Below are 18,786 nucleotides of genomic sequence, written 5' to 3'. Positions count from 1 at the left end.
CGCTGGGCAATGATGGAACGTCATGCCACACACCAATGCCCAGTGTAGAGAAAGTCATGCCACACACCAATGCCCAGTGTAGAGGACGTCATGCCACACACCAATGCCCAGTGTAGAGATCATCATGCCACACACCAATGTCCGTATCAGAACCGCCATGTCAAAGCACCGCTGAACAGTCCAGAACCGACATGGCAAAGCACCCCTGAACAGGGCAAAGACCGTCATGGCAAAGCACCGCTGAACAGGGCAAAGACCGCCATGTCAAAGCACCGCTGAATATGGCAAAGACCGGCATGGCAAAGCACCGCTGAACAGGGCAAAGACCGGCATGGCAAACCACCGCTGAACAGTCCAGAACTGTCATGGCAAAGCACAGCTGAAAAGGGCAAAGACCGCCATGGCAAAGCACAGTTGAACAGTGCAAAGACCACCATGGCAAAGCACCGCTGAACAGTCCAGAACTGCCATGTCAAAGCACCGCTGAACAGGGCAAAGACCGGCATGGCAAAGCACCGCTGAACAGTCCAGAACCGCCATGTCAAAGCACCGCTGAACAGGGCAAAGACCGGCATGGCAAAGCACCGCTGAACAGTCCAGAACCGCCATGTCAAAGCACCGCTGAACAGGGCAAAGACCGGCATGGCAAAGCACCGCTGAACAGTCCAGAACCGCCATGTCAAAGCACCGCTGAACAGAGCAAAGACCGTCAGGGCAAAGCACCACTGAACAGGGCAAAGACAGGCATGGCAAAGCGCCGCTGAACAGTCCAGAACCGCCATGTCAAAGCACCGCTGAACAGGGCAAAGACCGGCATGGCAAAGCACCGCTGAACAGGGCAAAGACCGGCATGGCAAAGCACCGCTGAACAGTCCAGAACCGCCATGGCAAAGCACCGCTGAACCGGGCACAGACCGGCATGGCAAAGCACTGCTGAACAGGGCAAAGACCGCCATGTCAAAGCACCGCTGAACAGGGCAAAGACCGGCATGGCAAAGCACCGCTGAACAGTCCAGAACCGCCATGTCAAAGCACCGCTGAACAGGGCAAAGACCGGCATGGCAAAGCACCGCTGAACAGTCCAGAACCGCCATGGCAAAGCACCGCTGAACAGGGCACAGACCGGCATGGCAAAGCACCGCTGAACAGGGCAAAGACCGCCATGTCAAAGCACTGCTGAACAGGGCAAAGACCGGCATGGCAAAGCACCGCTGAACAGTCCAGAACCGCCGTGTCAAAGCACCGCTGAACAGGGCAAAGACTGGCATGGCATAGCACCGCTGAACAGTCCAGAACCGCCATGGCAAAGCACCGCTGAACAGGGCACAGACCGGCATGGCAAAGCACCGCTGAACAGGGCAAAGACCGCCATGTCAAAGCACTGCTGAACAGGGCAAAGACCGGCATGGCAAAGCACCGCTGAACAGTCCAGAACCGCCGTGTCAAAGCACCGCTGAACAGGGCAAAGACTGGCATGGCAAAGCACCGCTGAACAGTCCAGAACCGCCATGGCAAAGCACCGCAGAACAGGGCACAGACTGGCATGGCAAAGCACCTCTGAATAGGGCAAAGACTGCCATGTCAAAGCACTGCTGAACAGGGCAAAGACCGGCATGGCAAAGCACCGCTGAACAGTCCAGAACCGCCATGTCAAAGCACCGCTGAACAGGGCAAAGACCGGCATGGTGAAGACCACTGAACAGGGCAAGCACCGTGTAGGAATGAAAAGGCCGCCACATCAGGCATCCTTATCCCATGTGCAGCAGGGACAGTGACAGGACATGAACTTTCACGGGGAGACTCATCCAGTCTGGGCACCATTCCCCCCCAGTACCAGTAGAGAACTGCATCTACTTGAGAGACTGTGGCTTTGCACTCCCCAGGATGGCACAGTGGGCAAACCACCCACTGTAGAGACTTGTGAGACTGTGGCTTTGCACTCCCCAGGATGGCACAGTGGGCAAACCACCCACTGTAGAGACTTGAGAGACTGTGGCTTTGCACTCCCCAGGATGGTACAGTGGGCAACCCACCCACTGTAGAGACTTGAGAGACTGTGGCTTTGCACTCCTCAGGATGGCACAGTGGGCAAACCACCCACTGTAGAGACTTGAGAGACTGTGGCTTTGCACTCCCCAGGATGGCACAGTGGGCAAACCACCCACTGTAGAGACTTGTGAGGCTGTGGCTTTGCACTTCCCAGGGCTCCCAGGATACATCAATGGGCATGGAGCCCCGTCGTGGATCTGGCTTCGCATTGATCTGGCTGAGGTGCCCCCCCCTTCCCTTCCCCTTTAGGTGCCTGTAGTATTTCGATCTGATGCCCCGGCAGTGTTCTCTCCGATTGTGGTCAGGTATCGTTTGTGGGCCTCATCCATGCATTTTTGGACTGTTGGTGCACGGACATTGTTGTGTACATATCTGCACTACTTCTCGTATTGTACATATAATTATGAGTGATTTTCTATATCTGTCTATTTTTGTATGACATGTATATTGGCACATTATAATGTTTGACCGAATTTCGCATTGTCTTTTCATTCTTCCGGGGGGATTGTGGGTTGTTACTGTGATTTTTGTGAATGCATTGGTGTGTATGTTGTAATATGCGAGGGTGGGGGTGTTTTATGGGTGTCCCCCTAACTTTTGCCTCCCCCGTGTCGTAGGTGTAGTACTCACCGGTGTCTTCTGCGCCTACGTAGCTGTTGGTCGTAGAGGAGCAGAAAGACAAGGGCAGGGAGTATTTGTAATTCCAGCTCCATGGTGTCCTCCTTCCTCGTGGGATGTGTTGAGGTGAGCGTTTTCCCATAGCAAAAGCTGTTTCCGCCGTGTTTTTATCCACGGTGAATCCGCCCCGGAAAAGGTGGCGGATTGGCGGGTTGTAATACTGTGGGCAGTACATTGTCTCCAGCCTGTCTGTTGGCGGTAACCGCTGCGCTGCTTGTCTGTACCACCATGGCGGCCGGTGTGTTATAGTGGCTGTCTTAGTTGCGGTTTCCGCCAGGGTCATAATTCCCTTTTTTTTCTCGCAAACTTGTTTGCGGTATTTCCACAGCTTTAACACCGTCCGCCAGGGTAGTAATGACCACCATAATCTAGAGAATACCTATGCTGTTTTTACCTGGTCCAATATTATAGAGATGATGTCTATATTGTAGTTTGGTGATCACATTCAACTCCGTAATCAATACATTATCTCTGCTCAGGCCAGGAATGAAAAATATTAGAGCCACTACCGGGGACACAAAATGATGATTGAATGCAATGGCTGAATTCTCATTGATGTATTCTTTCAATACCAAACCTTCTTTAGGACTTAAAGTATAAATCCTTCCATGAGCAATCTGGAATCCATGCTGGAGGTCTACTGTACAATCATATTTCCGATGTGGTGGTAACATATTTGCTTCTTTCTGACATAACATATCTTTAAAGTCAGGTTTCTGTTCTTGCAAAGCAAAACACATAGATTATTTGTTTAACCTGGCTCTTAAGTCTGGGTAGTCTGGAATTATCATAATGTTGCCAGTTTCTCAGGGTTGTGTGGTTGCAACATCGTTGTTCCTAACACAAAGGGAACATAGAGGATGAGACAATGTCTGTGGTTAAAGACTCAATACATTCATATTCCATGGCCAACAATAAAGATTTGGTTTCCTAATGAAAATCTCTTGATGACAGAGATGTGTCATCTATTCCCTGTACAACTTTACTAATGTTTCCAGAACTGTTGGAATATGATGTTTTTACAACACAGTTATTCAATGAAGCAGCCAGAAGCTCAACAACAGATTAAAATGGCCGTCATCACTGGTCCCAATACACAATAATAATGAGTCTAACATGAATAGCAAGCCCTTTCTGTGATAAAGACTACTCTGGGGGTTGCTCTTCAAAGACAAGAATCTTAGATTCCCTGAAGCAGCAGGCATTCTTTTAATAAATGCACCTCATAGACCCAACAGTGATCGATTCTCTCTATTTTACTGGTGTTCTTTTTCCTGCAGAGTCAATAATTGACGTGTAATTCCAATCTGCATAGGTTCCTCGCTTATCTTTTTAGAGTTTAAAGTTTCAGGATAACTTAGCATAAACTATCTCCTTGGAGAGCTCTTCTTCTACACTCTCCATGGCAGCAGTGAGATATAATGTGAAGCATTAAGTCAATCAATGACTCTGTCTCTGCAGGGTGGTTTGTCGCAAAGCATAATGTGTCCTTTAACACCTCATGCAACCAGTAAGGACTTGAAGGATGGGTTAATCATGTTTATAAAGACATATCTTCAGTTATTTTACTTGATTTTGTCATTTTGATTATAAAGATGTTGTTAATTTGGAACATTATTGAGTCTTTTACCCATTTACTTCAGAGCACCCTCAACATACCCTACTGCTTATATTTGTGTAATACTGGACAATATATCACTCACTGAGGTCACACTCAGGGCACTGGGCCACATCACTATAACCTACATCTCACAGCAAAATCAGGTTATATTAGACTTATAGAGGAAATATTGTTTTTAATTCTTTTACACAACTGTAGAATTGTATGTGTCATCTGCGGGTCATGGTTCCAGATCTTGAGAGATTGTTCAGTGGGTTAAGACAACTGCTACATAGATCTGTTTAGCCTGCACAGACAGGTTAGAATGACAGAAAACTATTGGTAGTGGCTCTAAGGTAGAGATAGGTTGTATCCTGCATTTGTATTCACTGCAATACTAGTGATAAAGCTTTCTGCGTACTGTTAACATCTGTGGGCATCACAGGTTTCACTCATACTCAGGCAGATCAGTGGGTCAATGGACCTTCTACATAGATATGTGTGTGTGTCACCTATGTTAGGGTTTAAATTCTAGAGGGATTGAGCCTTGCAGCAGTTTGCTAATAGTGTGAGGTGTATGTCAGCAGAGTTCTTCAGTTAAAAGTGAAGGAAGCACAGAAGAAGGAAATTGAAACATTTATTCCTAAAATTCTCCAATGGGAGAACACGGACAGCTCAAACTGTGACTATCCTAACCTGTGCCTATACAGCAAACCCCACCTGCACTTGGGCCCTTCTGGCGATGAAGCCCTTCACCCAAAATTTGACATTAGCCAGGTGCCTCCATCATCTGTCAAATTTGACCAGTGAAATTGTTATGCTTTCTACATTGTGCAAGTGCAGGCAAGGCATTTGCTGAAGTGCAAGCCAGCCTGCACCTGATCATGTTGTACAGGAGATGGTGTTGTTAGTTGAGGACTTCAGGAACCTTATAGTGTTTGGGAACACTAATTTTAAGATATTGCTTTATATTACTTGTTAGAAATGGAGTCTTTGGTTGGCAGTCAGGTTACCCCCTGTCCAAGCAAGGACCCTCACTCTAGTCAGGGCAAGTCACACACAATCCAAATTATCCTGTGCCCACCCTCTGGTAGCTTGGCACTGAGCAGTCAGGCTTAACTTAGAAGGCAATGTGTAAAGTATTTGTGCAATAAATCATACAATAACACAATATAGCACCACAACAATACGCCACACAGTGTTTAGAAAAATATATAATATTTATCTGGGTAATTGTAGATCAAAATGATAAAAGATGCAATATGAAATTGTAGAGATATCACTGAAAAGTGATATAAAGGGGCATATTTATACTCCGTTTGCGCCGAATGTGTGTCAAAAATTTTGACGCACTTTCAGCGCAAACGTTGCCTCATATTTAAACCCTGACGCCCGAGCCGGCGCACAAGGAAAATGGCGCTATAAGCGCCAGTTTTTGGAAGCGGCACCCCGCCCTGCGTTAATGACATGCAGGGTAGGCGTTCCCGTCCAAAAACCGACGCACACAGCGTTGCGTCGTATTTATGCTTCAGGGCAAAAATCACTCCCGCGCGGCAGGTGGCGCAAAAAAATGGCGCACAGCACGAATATCGTGAAATTTTAATGCCTGGGTCAGGGCAGGCGTTAAAATGGGGCAAACACACCTGTACTTAATCAGAACACAGAGAACAAACAACAGAGCAGCAGAGCAGCAGAGCAGCAACAGGGAGACATGGAGGTGCTTTTTCTTCAGCGTGCACGTAGACGCAGAGCCCTGCAGCAACAACAGCAGCTACAACAACAACAGCAGGGACCCCAAAGACAGCGCAGAAGGCAGGAGAGGATATTCCGCCCAAGAACAACCCTGCATGGCCTCAGGGAACGGGACATCATCCAGAGGTACCGGTTGAACTGGCAGGCCATTCAGCAGCTGCTGACAAATATTGAACAGCAATTGGCCCCCACTTTAGTGACTCCACGCACTATCCCAACAGAAACAAAGCTGCTTGCCGTACTTCACCTGCTGGCAAGTGGCTCCTTTCAGACAACTGGTGCCCTGGTTGGTGGAATATCACAACCATCATTCTCCGCCTTTTTACCCAAAGTACTGGATGCCATCATTCGCCTGACACCCCGCCACATCTGCTTTCCTAACACAGTGCAGAAGAGGCAGGAAACTAAACAGGGGTTCTACGCCATCAGTGGCTTTCCGCACGTCCTTGGTGCAATCGACTGCACACACGTACGCCTTGTGCCACCTGCTGCGAGTGAACACCTCTACCGCAACAGGAAGCACACACATTCAATCAACGTGCAGGCCATAGTCGATCACCAAGGACTGATCAGCAACATTGTGGCTAAATATCCTGGGAGTGTACATGACGCATTCATCTTCCGTCACTGCACCATCAACCAACACTTCCAGGATGGACGGTATGGCAATGGACTACTTGTTGGTAAGGACAAAAAACAAACTCATATACACACTGCCCAGAAACCCTCTAGGATAAACAACACATACACCACAATAGCAACACCTAGACAGGAACACACTGAGGTACTCACATCACTAGCCATGTTTCACAAGTCACCATTGAACCTCTCACACATTGGAATTTACTCTACAGCTTAGTGTGAAGACATTAATGACTGTGGTTGCCTAAATGTCACCTTGCAAATTTGAAGGCTCACAATAACCTGTACACTAATACAATGCATAAGTTTAAAGGGATGGGATGGCCTGGGTATGTTCATATGAACGTTTCTAATACACTTTCATGTTTCAACTCTGCATGGAACTATCATCACACCCCCAGTGAGGACACACGGACACCTGTATCACAAGTCACAATGCAAGGGAGGGCACACTGTACTGGAGAAACCAATACATCCTGCTGACAAACAGTTAGCCAACAAACACTTGCTCAGCCAAGGAAAAAAAACAATGCCAAAGTTTTCACCAACAACCATAGGTTGTCACATTAGTACACAAAATAGTCACAGACAACACAACACAACTACTGCCATCAAAGATACGTACAACAGTGCCTCCTACATCTAATTGATACCATTCTGTGTTTCTCTTTCAGCTGATCAGGGGTATGGCATCCAGCCTTGGATAATGACACCATATGGGAACCCAAATACTGCTGCTGAGCGGGCATACAATGACGCCCACAAGAGGACACGCAGCATTGTGGAGCAGACCTTTGGGATCCTAAAGTCAAGGTTCCGCTGCCTTGACATCACTGGTGGTAGCCTACTCTATTCCCCAGAGATGGTCTGTAAGATCATACTCACTTGTGCCATATTACACAATATTTGTGTAAAAAGGAACATTCCCCTCCTTGAACCGGACCCAGACATGCCTGAGGATGACGAAGAGGAGGATGCTGGCCTGCAACAGGAGGGGGAACAACCTAACACGGCAGCAGGAGTGCGTAGGCGCCAACAGCTTGTCAATAATTTTTTTTCATAATTTATTATAATCACTTGTATTCCACACTTGTAAATAAACACAGATAAGAGACACCACATCATGCTTTGGCCTATTCATTTCTGACCACCTTTATTTTGAAATTGCTGAAGATGAATGTCGTCTCATTGAGCAAGAATGCTATAACAATCATCACACCAAAAAAAAAAGATCACAAATGTATGCACAGAGGGTAGGATGTGACATGATACATTACCATACACAGAGCCCAACAGGAGTACAAATGTGGCAATTACACATGCCGGATCCAAACAACTGAAACAGTCTCTCATCCAGCCCAAAATTGGAGATCATTTGAAAGTCACATCACACGTGTTCAGAGACAGGGTGGGACCATCCATGTGTACGTGACCATATCATCAATGGCTTCTCTCAAGTGTGTGATATGAGCAATACACAATTGGTACAACATCAGCTGCCACTAACTCAGGAGGAGACCTTGAAGTCACAGTGACAACATACACCCAGACAGGTGATAGTGGATCCACATTCCCACACACATGTACACATATGTCATACAATCAACCTAATATTTGAAAGTAGACCATCACAGTTGTGTCCCAGTTTGAACCTAGCAGGAAGATTGTAACATGCCACTAAACCAGTTTATGCAGAAAGGGACACAGACAACAACAAAATTATTCTCATTATCACATCGGGAACGCTGAGAGTCTTGCAAACATAGTCCTTTGAAAATGGTATGCAAGTTTGCTCCAATTCATCATTACTGCAAACGTCAAATGGGCTAATGAGATGAATGAATGGTCAACAGTCATTCATACCATATGGCCTTACATTAGCCTGCTGCTGCAGGTTTGCCATGATATAATAAATATACTCCATGGATGCAGTAGCTATTCTGGATGGTCAAATCCTAGGGTGCTGGGGGCCTAAGTCCACCTCTACCGCCCCCAAAACATACAAGAATCATGTACTTGTGAACTAAACACATGCATAAGGCACATGTGTGGCCTACATGTCATAAGTCCAACACAAATCTGAAACATAAAATCATAATGGGACATGGTTAGCCCCATAAAAACTGTAAGTGACTCTTCCACTCCCTGTTAGGACTACAGATAAAAGCATCACCATCATAATTGTGGACACATTTTGGAGAAGGAATACATCATGGTATCCCATCCATCATTTCAAAATAGCCATCAGCAATTAACCCAAATATGTTGACAAATATGGTCAATACATTAGTTAACGTATCCAAAACATTACAGTGTGAATGCCTTCTACACATAAAACAGCGGACATGTGTCATATCCAAACACAAATGTGTATCACATCGCACCGTTTGACCATGACAAATCACCTTTCCAAAGGTAAAAACATGAAGACATAAGGAAAAATTTGCTCCATATTCTACGCATACAGCATGGGCGTCATAATTTGTTCACGTACATGAGTGCACACAATGCAGAGTCAAATACAAATGTATCCAAAAGTGTCTTAATATTTCGCCTTCAAAGTATAATTTACATCATCAATTTTTTTGACTCTGCATCATGTGCACTACTGTACGTGGAAAAAAAATTACGCCCATGATGTATGCGTGGTAAAATTGACGCTACATGGACAATATGTTGGTCATCTCATGTACATTAAAAAATATTAATATTCATATCATATTTTTTGACTCCGCATCATGTGCACTACTGTACGTGGAAAAAAAATGACGCCCATGATGTATGCGTGGTAAAATTGACGCTACATGGACAATATGTTGGTCATCTCATGTACAATAAAAAATATTAATATTCATATCATATTTTTTGACTCGGCATCATGTGCAATGTAATGCGTAAAAAAAAAATGACGCACAATTGTGTATGCGTGAAAATATGACGCATAACGGGAAAATAAAAACGGCGGCCATTTTATGCAGGAAGTGATGTAATAGGATATCCTGTTTACCAAATCTGTACTGGGAGTTAACTTTCACTTTCACTTTGCAGTCTCAGATTTATCTAGACTGTGTGGTTGTGTGAAAGGTGTTGTCCTGTGTTTTACTGCTTTTGTGTCCTGTGTCCCTTGTATTTTGTCTTTTTGTCAATCTATTCTTGTTGTATAACATTGTCTCTGTCTGTTTAGTCTTGTTTTGTCTATTCCTGTGATAGTTTGTATTGTCTGTGGGAGTCTGTTGTGGGTAGCATAGTTTGGGGGGTTAGTTGGGCTATTTTTCTACTTTTTCTTTTTCTTTCACACCTCTACCTTTCCCCATTTCCCACTTTTACTTTCATATTTCATTTGACCATTTTTAGAGCTCTAAATATGTCAGGTAGGCCTCGCCTGTCCAGGATGGGTGAAGATGAATTGGGGGGATTCATATGGCTAGTTAGCCATTTCCTCCCACTGATGCTGGAGGCTGGGGGCCGTGTGATACAGGGGTATCACACGGAGGCTAGGAAAATCCGGTGGGAGAAGGTGCGCCATCACCTGGTCCGGGTCTACGGGAGCATGCGAAATGTCCATCAACTCAAGCACCGCTGGGCAGATCTGATCACCAGGGAACAGGACCTGCTGGACCACCTGGGACTCCGGATTGGTGGCCATGTTGGTGAGTACAAATCAATTACATGGGAAAATTAGAAATCTGTGTGGGAACATGTGATGATTGTTACCCAATCTGCTAAATAAGTAGCAGACTGTGTGTAATGCTAGGTAAACCTAGGCCCATGGTTATACACATATATCCCCATTTTTGCAAAACATTTACACGCAAGAACAGCAGAAAATTGCAACTTCTATCTGTATTTTGCTAAGTAGCCCCCTCTCTGCGTAACAAAATGATGCAAATGATGCGCTACAAAGGTATACATATGTGCCCTAATGTGTATTTGTTGCAGAATGTGTATGAAGACCAATGCTACCAGTCCGATGGCTCATTTTTGCAACACATACCAGATGCCTGTAGCTGTATGTAATGTAGTGTTGCATTTGTGTCAGAAAAGCAACACGTGAACGGCTCTATTTGTACTCTACTGGTCATAATGGCCAGTGAGTAAGTCATGTTGAAACAACATACCTACATATGTAGACGCCATAGCTAGACAGAAAATTAGATACCCATGATGATGCTATACATGTGTGTTGGCTTCACGTCACATGAAGTTAGTTATGTTGTCCACACATATGTCACATGTGTGTGTGGTTGCTGTGTGTTGAACATGTCCACCTAGCCTGTTTGATTGTGAGGGGTCATGCAGTCCTCATGGAACCAGTTTTGGAATGTCTCTCTGGGATGCACATGCTGAGATGTATGGATAACATTATTGGTGGGGCATACTAATGGAGGATTAACTTGGCCGACACATGACTGTCCTGGCCACTGCATGTGTGTAGTGGGGTCTGTCACTGTAGCAGGAGACTCATCCAATGATAATGTTGAATACAAAGTCATCCATGCAGTATGAGCATGTCTGAAAGTCTATCATTACCATGTCATATTCACACAGTGTCATTGTAACTGAAATTATTTGTCAGTTCACCCAGTCTGAGTATATTCTTCCTTTCATGCTTTACAGGTGGACCAGCCCCGTACACCGTGGGAGAGGTGGCACATTTTGACGACCCCGATACCTACAGTGAGTGTCGCCTGAGTGCCATTTTCATTGTTTGGTAAAGAAGCATGATGGATTACTGTGTGTTCAAGAGAATTCATGATTTGATGCGCTCGCCGTTCATTGGCATTGTTGTTTTAGTGTGATATCAAATAGGACTTCTGTTTCTGTAAAGAAATACCTAGCCATCTCTCAGTTTGAGGGTCTGTAGGTCATTCCAGTTGTGCGGAAATGGGGAATGGTATGACTCATTTGGAATACACTGGTCAATGTTAGACTTGGTCAGGGACTTGCCATGAACTGAGTCTGCATATCAGACTGACGGTCTCCCAGATAGCTTAGGCACATGGCTTTGATGACAAGTGCTTCTTCCTAGTTGAGGATGGACTGTGTACACTGTAGGTCGGATCTTCCGGGGGCATGTACTTCCACAAGGTGAACTAGAAGTGTGTGTGACTTGAGTGCAATGGCCTAGGTGTTCTGTGGAATCATCAGAATGGGTGTTCTACCTCCTCTGTGTGTGTTGTAAAACATGCCTCACTGATAGTATGTCATGTTGGCCTAAGTCATATCATTTTGACATGTGTGGACCTGGGATGTGACAATGTTTGGCTGACTACAACGTGTTGCTAGCCCTTCATAGGTGTTGTGTATGAAGGCACATACTTGTGGAACTTTCTAAACACTCCAGGGTGTGCATTGAACATGGGATTGTTGGTTGTTCTTCCCACACCACCCACAAAGACTGGGATGTTACTGTGAAACAGGGTACCTAGGACTGTAGCAACCAGTATGTTACACGTACTTGACACCTTTTGTGACTTGAGTGAGTACCTAGGGCCAGATGTAGCAAAATGTCTACACGTTGCAAATGGCATACATTTCTGTTTGTGAGTTGCAAACGTCTGTTTACGATTCCAAATTGTATTTGGTGGTCATGAACATATTAGCAAAATGCTTTTCAAATTGCAAAATATTAAGGGGTTTACCAGACCTACTTGCAACTCACAGTGGTAGGCAATCCCATTTGCAACCGAGTACGTGGTTGCAAAGTGAGTCGCTGTTATCATCCACTTGAAGTGGATGGTAACCCACTTGCTAACTGGAAGGGGTCCCCATTGTAACCCTTCACCTTTGTGAGTGGACCAAAATAATCCAGCACAAAACAGCCAGTGGTCTAAGGGACCACTAATTACCGTGAAATGATCCAAGATTGAATTTGTTGTGATTTTTAACTAATTGCAGCTCATTTTCCTTTCAGGTAAACGGCCTACACTTGGGGAAAAATAACCTGCTTTATTTAAAAGCAGTCACGTCCATGGAGGTCTGCTGTTCCCAGCAGGCCTCCATCCCCGTGAGTGCCCATAGTCGCTAAGGTGGCGCAACTTGGAACGCACATCATTGATGTTCATGAGGTGGGTCTTAGGGACCCCATAGCGACTCGCAGACGGTGTCAGAGACACCGTTCTGCATTGCAAATTGCTAGTTGCATTTTCCAAATTCCTACATCTGGCCCCTAGTGTGGACATATGATTCTGGGCCAGGGGTTCAATCTTAGCACACTACTAATTCCAAATGCCATTGAGTGAGGAGTGTGATTGTTATCACATAGAATGACATATGTAGTGAAGTCAGTATGCGGAAGAGGTGGTGCCATAATGTCAAATGCCTTAGGTATGATTTGGATGAGTAGTTTAGGGTGATGTCATACATCATGTAGAGACATGGATATGCGAGGTGTGATATGCCCTTACGTATGCATGCTTCACATGTACTTCCTCTGAGCCTTTCCGTGAACTATGTTGTAACAATTGCTGCAACCAATACATTTCTAGTAATGGACAAATGACCCATTGTGGTATTCCACCCACTGCAAATCCAAAGCTAAATATTTGCCTTTTCTCTTCACAGCTGCAAACCTGAGTGCCGCTGATCGCAACCATTTTGAGCGCCGTGCGATGAGATACAGGCACATCCTGCAGGTGCAGTGTGGGTATCGGAGGATGGCCCGCAAGTACCATTCAGATCGGGCCTCCGGGGCGTGGTAGGCCACACCACAGGCTCCCCCAACGGTGCCACCAACAACCACCGACACTACATCCACCAGGTCTGCCCAAGTGGACCCAGCAACGGACCAAGCATCTTCCTCCAGACCTGGACCCAGCCGTGTGGTGGGAGCAGGACTGTCCCGTGGCCACACAACTCCTGCCACAACATCCACCTCCACCGGCACGCAAACCAGCACTGACCCTCCTATCGACCCAGCGGCCTTCCAGGCATTGTCCCGAAAATTGGACAAGTTGATTAGAAAGGTGGACAACCTGACGGAGAACATGAATGAGGTCAAAAAGAAGGTGCGCTCCATCAGGCGCACACTACGGAGGGCAAATCTGTAGTACTTTTGCCCTCCTGAACTTTTACCCCTCCCCTCTCACCTCTTTCCTATTTTATACTGTTAGTTGGGTTTGGGGGGTTAGTTATAGGATAAGTGTAGGTAATTAGCTTAGTTAGTGTTAGGTAAGAGGGTGGGGGGTCCTTATTCTTTCTATCTTCTATTTTTGTGTGGGTGGGTGGGTGGGGGGCAATGTTGGGATTCCTGTTTAAATAAATAAAAAAATAAAAAATACCAAAAAAATATATGTTTGTTTAGGATAGTATAGTATGTGTGTAGGTTAGTAAGTGTTGTCCTGCATGTGTCTTGTCTCATAATGGTGGGTGGGGGGTTGATGTTTAGATCGTTTCGTTACATGTGTAGAGTAAGTTTAGCTTAGGTTAGTTAGGGACAGTTGGGGGTTAGTAGTAGTCAGGTTAGATTAGTGTAGGTTTACCTTTCCCTTAGTTGCCTCTTTTATTACTTCTTTGAAATAAAAATTTAGTTAACCCTTTACATGATGCGTTAGGTGCTACATTATCATGGCCTTGACATCAGTGTAGCAGAATGTTTTAGTATGACATTTGTGTCCTATGCTCGCTATCCCCAGGCTATTGAGGTTTAACATGCCAGCTACCCGTGTGCTAACTTGGTAAGTATCCACCATGTGGGAGACCCACCATTGGTAGTGTGCATTGATCATCAAGGTTTTGGGTTGGCTTGTATCCTACTTCACAAAGAGTGCTTCCAGACTTGTTATTGTAGGTAAATAGATAGGTCGGACAGCAGTGTGAAGTTCAGGGAGATCTTTGTAGATGAGGATTTGTTCACACTCTTGTCTTGTTGCTGTCATTGCTGACCTACATCATGTGTGTACTGATTCAGCATGACTTTCCTTCATGGAAGTATACGCCGTAAGGGTGATTGATGCAGTGTAATTTGTTTATGATTCCTTACATTTTACAGCATTATTTCTAATTTTAGTATTGCATGGTGCCTACATTTCTCAGCCACCATTAGTTGTCTAGAATAGCTATAGATGGTGCATCATTCTGTCCAACACAGCATGATTGTGTGTGCTTAGTCCCTTCATCAGTTATTTTCCTCAGTATAGTAAGGCTATGATGCAATCCTGGCCGATGCACAGATGTTTCAGTATACATGAAATCAGGACAGTAGTATAGAGAATCTACATGGTTGCCACACAGCCACTTTGGAGTTATGTACTGCACATTTGAAGTGTGAAATAACACAGAGACACAATAGGTGTGCAAGTGATATTTATTTATAGGTGGTGTAGTGCAAAATGTCCATTCACAATGTTAGCTGAGTCCGTTCTGGTGCATTCTTACATGGTGATCCTACAGACGGGGTGTGGATGATGCTCCTGACATGCTGGGGTGATGTCACAGACAGTGCAGAGGAACAGGAATTGCCAAATAGTAGGAGAGAGACATTCACTGGCAATAGGGACAAGTCATACAGTGGATTGCCGAACAGTCATTGAGTGTAGTTGTAGTGAGACTGGCATGTGTCAAAACGTAGGACCTTGGTCAGAGTAGGCCATGGTGCAGGGACTAGGGCTTCCGGGTACTCTTGCGTGTGAATGTAATCTGTTCCATGTCTTCTTCTTCTGATGTGTGTGTTGCCTGGTGTGTCCTTGTTGTTGTTGGTTGTGAAGGGGCAACACACACCTCAGTGTTAGAAGACATGGAGGCAGACATCCCGGGGGCTGCTCCCTGTCGAGTAATGAAGGGCAGTACTGCAGCAAGGAGGGCCTGCTGGTTTTTCAGAATGGCAGCCACATCACAATGGTAGGCAGCCAGGTCGGCCCTGAGGGGTTCTATGTTGCATTCGTGCACACGTTGACTGGCTTGCAGTTGGAGTTGTTGTGTCAACTGGATGACAGCTGTGCAGATTTCCTTCTGTGTTTTTAAAAGTTCCTCCAAGAGCGATGTTCGTGCTTGCATTGCAGCTGCCTGATCTGCAGTTGACAACATGCACGAACGCACCCCCTCAAGGCTGGCTGCCATAGTTTGCATCCCCACCCGCACCTCCTTGGTCAGCTCCCGCTGGACCCCAACGACTGTTCTTTCAAAGCTGGTGCCAGTGTCGTCAGAGTCCTCAGCTGTGTTGGAGCTGGCAGGTCTTACAATTGGGGTGGCGGGTGGTTCTCCTGTGGTGGCTGCTTCTTCTGTGCTCCTCCTTGTGACTGAAGGTGGGGTTTGGAGGCTTTCAAGGACCATTTGAATGGTCTCTTGTGGGAGGTTGATGGTCTCGTCATCCATGTCATCAGGGAACTCATGGACAGGCATATCAGCAGGAGATCCGTGTTCCTCTGCAATGAAACAGGGTACAATTAGTGTGTCTGTGTTGTGACAATTTTGCACTAAGATAGAAGCCTTTGGATGCCTTAACTTTGTACTCTGTGTTTGTCTTGGTATCTGCTGTCCGTCATAGGGCATTGTTGTAGGCCTATGGCCCACCTGTGTGTCACATGTATGATATGGAGCTATCAGACATGTCTGCCAGGTCGCCTCTAGGTGTTGCTTTGTAATAATTTAGGAATAGGCTTTTTTTTGTCCTACTCCTCCCTCGGTGTTTAACTATTGTTATGGAGGGACATTTTGTTGGGTGGGCTCTCATTATCCTACATGTGATTCTTGGCTTTATAAGCAGCAGGATAGCTAATGGTGTGGGGGACTAAGTTTGACCCACTTGTAAATAACTCTGTCACCCAGATATTTCATTTTGCTCAGACTAACTAGCAGTGCCTCTGGTCTCCCACATCAAAGGAATGTTTAGACATCCGAGCGCATGACATCTTTGGAACTTCTCAGGGAAGTCGTGGTCACTCAGATCCTACACAATTATGTCTTTTCCGGTATGTTCCCATACACAAATGACAAAGACAGTATTTGTTTAATATGAAGTTTCATTGTACAACTGACTTGTAGAAATTTAGGTGTGAGCCCCAATAACCCAAACAATACACACTGTTAGAATTGAAATAGTCCGCAGGAGAGTAATACATTAGTACACAGCTGTCATGGTGCCTAACAGTTTCTACTCTCCCTCTGCTTGTTCTATGTATAGCACAGCATGTTAAGTTTGGAGCTTGCCTGTCTGAATCACAGGGGAGACATCATCCCTCATATCAGAGGAATGGGCTGTGATCTGGTTGTGCATCAGCAGCAAGGCAGGCAGCATCTAGTTGTGATTTTCTGTTTGGAAACTCCCTCTTGCGTGTCTTGGGACAAGGAAGTGATTTTAAAAGTCATATGTCATGGTGATGACAAAGTTTCCCTACGCAGGAATGCCAATCCTTAACCCCTACCACATCTATCAGCAACGTACCAGACTGTATCCTTGACTGGGGCACAGAGTGAATATGTTCTGGCAAACTCCAGTGCAGAAGTAGGCAAAACAGTGTGATTTGACTAATTGACCACACCTTAAGACTGGCTATTTGCTACATTAACTGATAGGAAGGGCAATGAGAATCATTTAGTGCAAAGTGCTCTGAGGCTCTTAGATGTGAGCAAATGAGTATAAGTACATTCAGGGTAAGATGCACAAAGGCCTAAAGCCTGAAGCTAATGCGCAATGTATACGTTTCACTTGCCACAATACACTTTGACTGACTGTGGGTGTTGTGACTGCCCTGCTAGCACACTTGCCTCTCAGGCCCTGCCCCATACACTTTTTATTCACATTGCATGAACTGTACATGTTACGTGGCATTACCTATGCATGTCAATGTTAGGATGTGGTATGGATGTAAACATTGCTGATGTTTGAAGATGATGTTGGGTCATGTGTGTCTTACTGGATTGGCCTGTTTATCGTATGAATGTCCTATTTGTTTTTCAGACTGTGCAGGTGTGTTTCAGTGCCCAGTTGCCTGAATGTTGTTGTCTGAGCAGTATGACATTAGTGATGTAGCCTTGTTAGCCAGGCACGTGAGGGACCCTGACGTATGCAGCATGTGTGTGTCGTTAGTGCTGTGTGGCTCCTATTGCTGGTTACTTAGGCTTATGTATGTGTCAGGTATGGACATTCGGCATTTGAGTGTACTGGTACCTTTGTCTTATTTCTAGGAGTAGTTGCGGATGTCATCCTCACCCCCTAATTTAGGTATGTATGTTCCAGGGGGGGTTCCTGCCATTTGGTACTATAGCTGCACAGAGATGAGAGGTGTTATTGTCAACTGTTGTGGCAGTTACATTGCAGTTGTTGTTTTTGCTACTGCATTACAGATAGGGACCTAGTTGATGTAGAATAGATTTTGCAATACAAGTGCCTGGATGTGGATTTGAGGTAGTGGCCTTCCCACCTGTCACTGCTTTCCCTTGGCTCTCTTGTTGTAATTACAGGATGTCCCCATGGGACTGTTGTTGTTGCTGTATTTTGTCGTGCCCCAGCTTCGGTCAGTACTGGGCATGCCCCCCTGCCATGCCCCTTTACCCATGCCACTTCATATATGTGCTAACTTACATGCATTGTGTAGTAGGTATCCCCCCCCCTGCTTACAGTCCCCATTATTGCATTTTAATTCCCCATGCGACTTACCCTGCATGTGCGTTGTGTCGTGGTAGTCTGCGCTGTCCAGTCCTTGAATCCCTGTGACGATCTCCTCCGGGATGACGGCTGCGACCATCTCCTCCATGTGGTCCAGGGCCTCCTGTTGTGCTGGACTCCCCCCTCCAGTCTGCATTGCTGCCTTCCTGTTCCTGGCCATTTTCTCTTTTGTCCTACGTTTGCAGTCATGCCAGCGTTTCTTACAATCAGTGACTGTGCGGCGTTCTTCAGCCACACTGTTGATCTTGTCCACTATTTGTTTCCAGATGGCCTCTCTCCTACTGAGTGGCAATTTTGAGGAGATGAAAAGTTGGTGCTGGTGTTCCGTCACCTCTTTCACCAGGATTTCCTGCTCCTCTTCACTGAAGCGACATTTTCTTTTTTTTTTTTAAATGTCCTGGTTCCTGTATGGATCCTCCTGGCTGGTTCCTGGTCTGCTCTCATCCTCCTGGGGTCTGTT

The sequence above is a fragment of the Pleurodeles waltl genome, chromosome 7 (genome assembly GCF_031143425.1).
Source record: "Pleurodeles waltl isolate 20211129_DDA chromosome 7, aPleWal1.hap1.20221129, whole genome shotgun sequence".
Lineage (NCBI taxonomy): Eukaryota > Metazoa > Chordata > Amphibia > Caudata > Salamandridae > Pleurodeles > Pleurodeles waltl.
The sequence above is the reverse complement of the archived record's forward strand: the minus strand, read 5'-3'. Positions refer to the sequence as shown.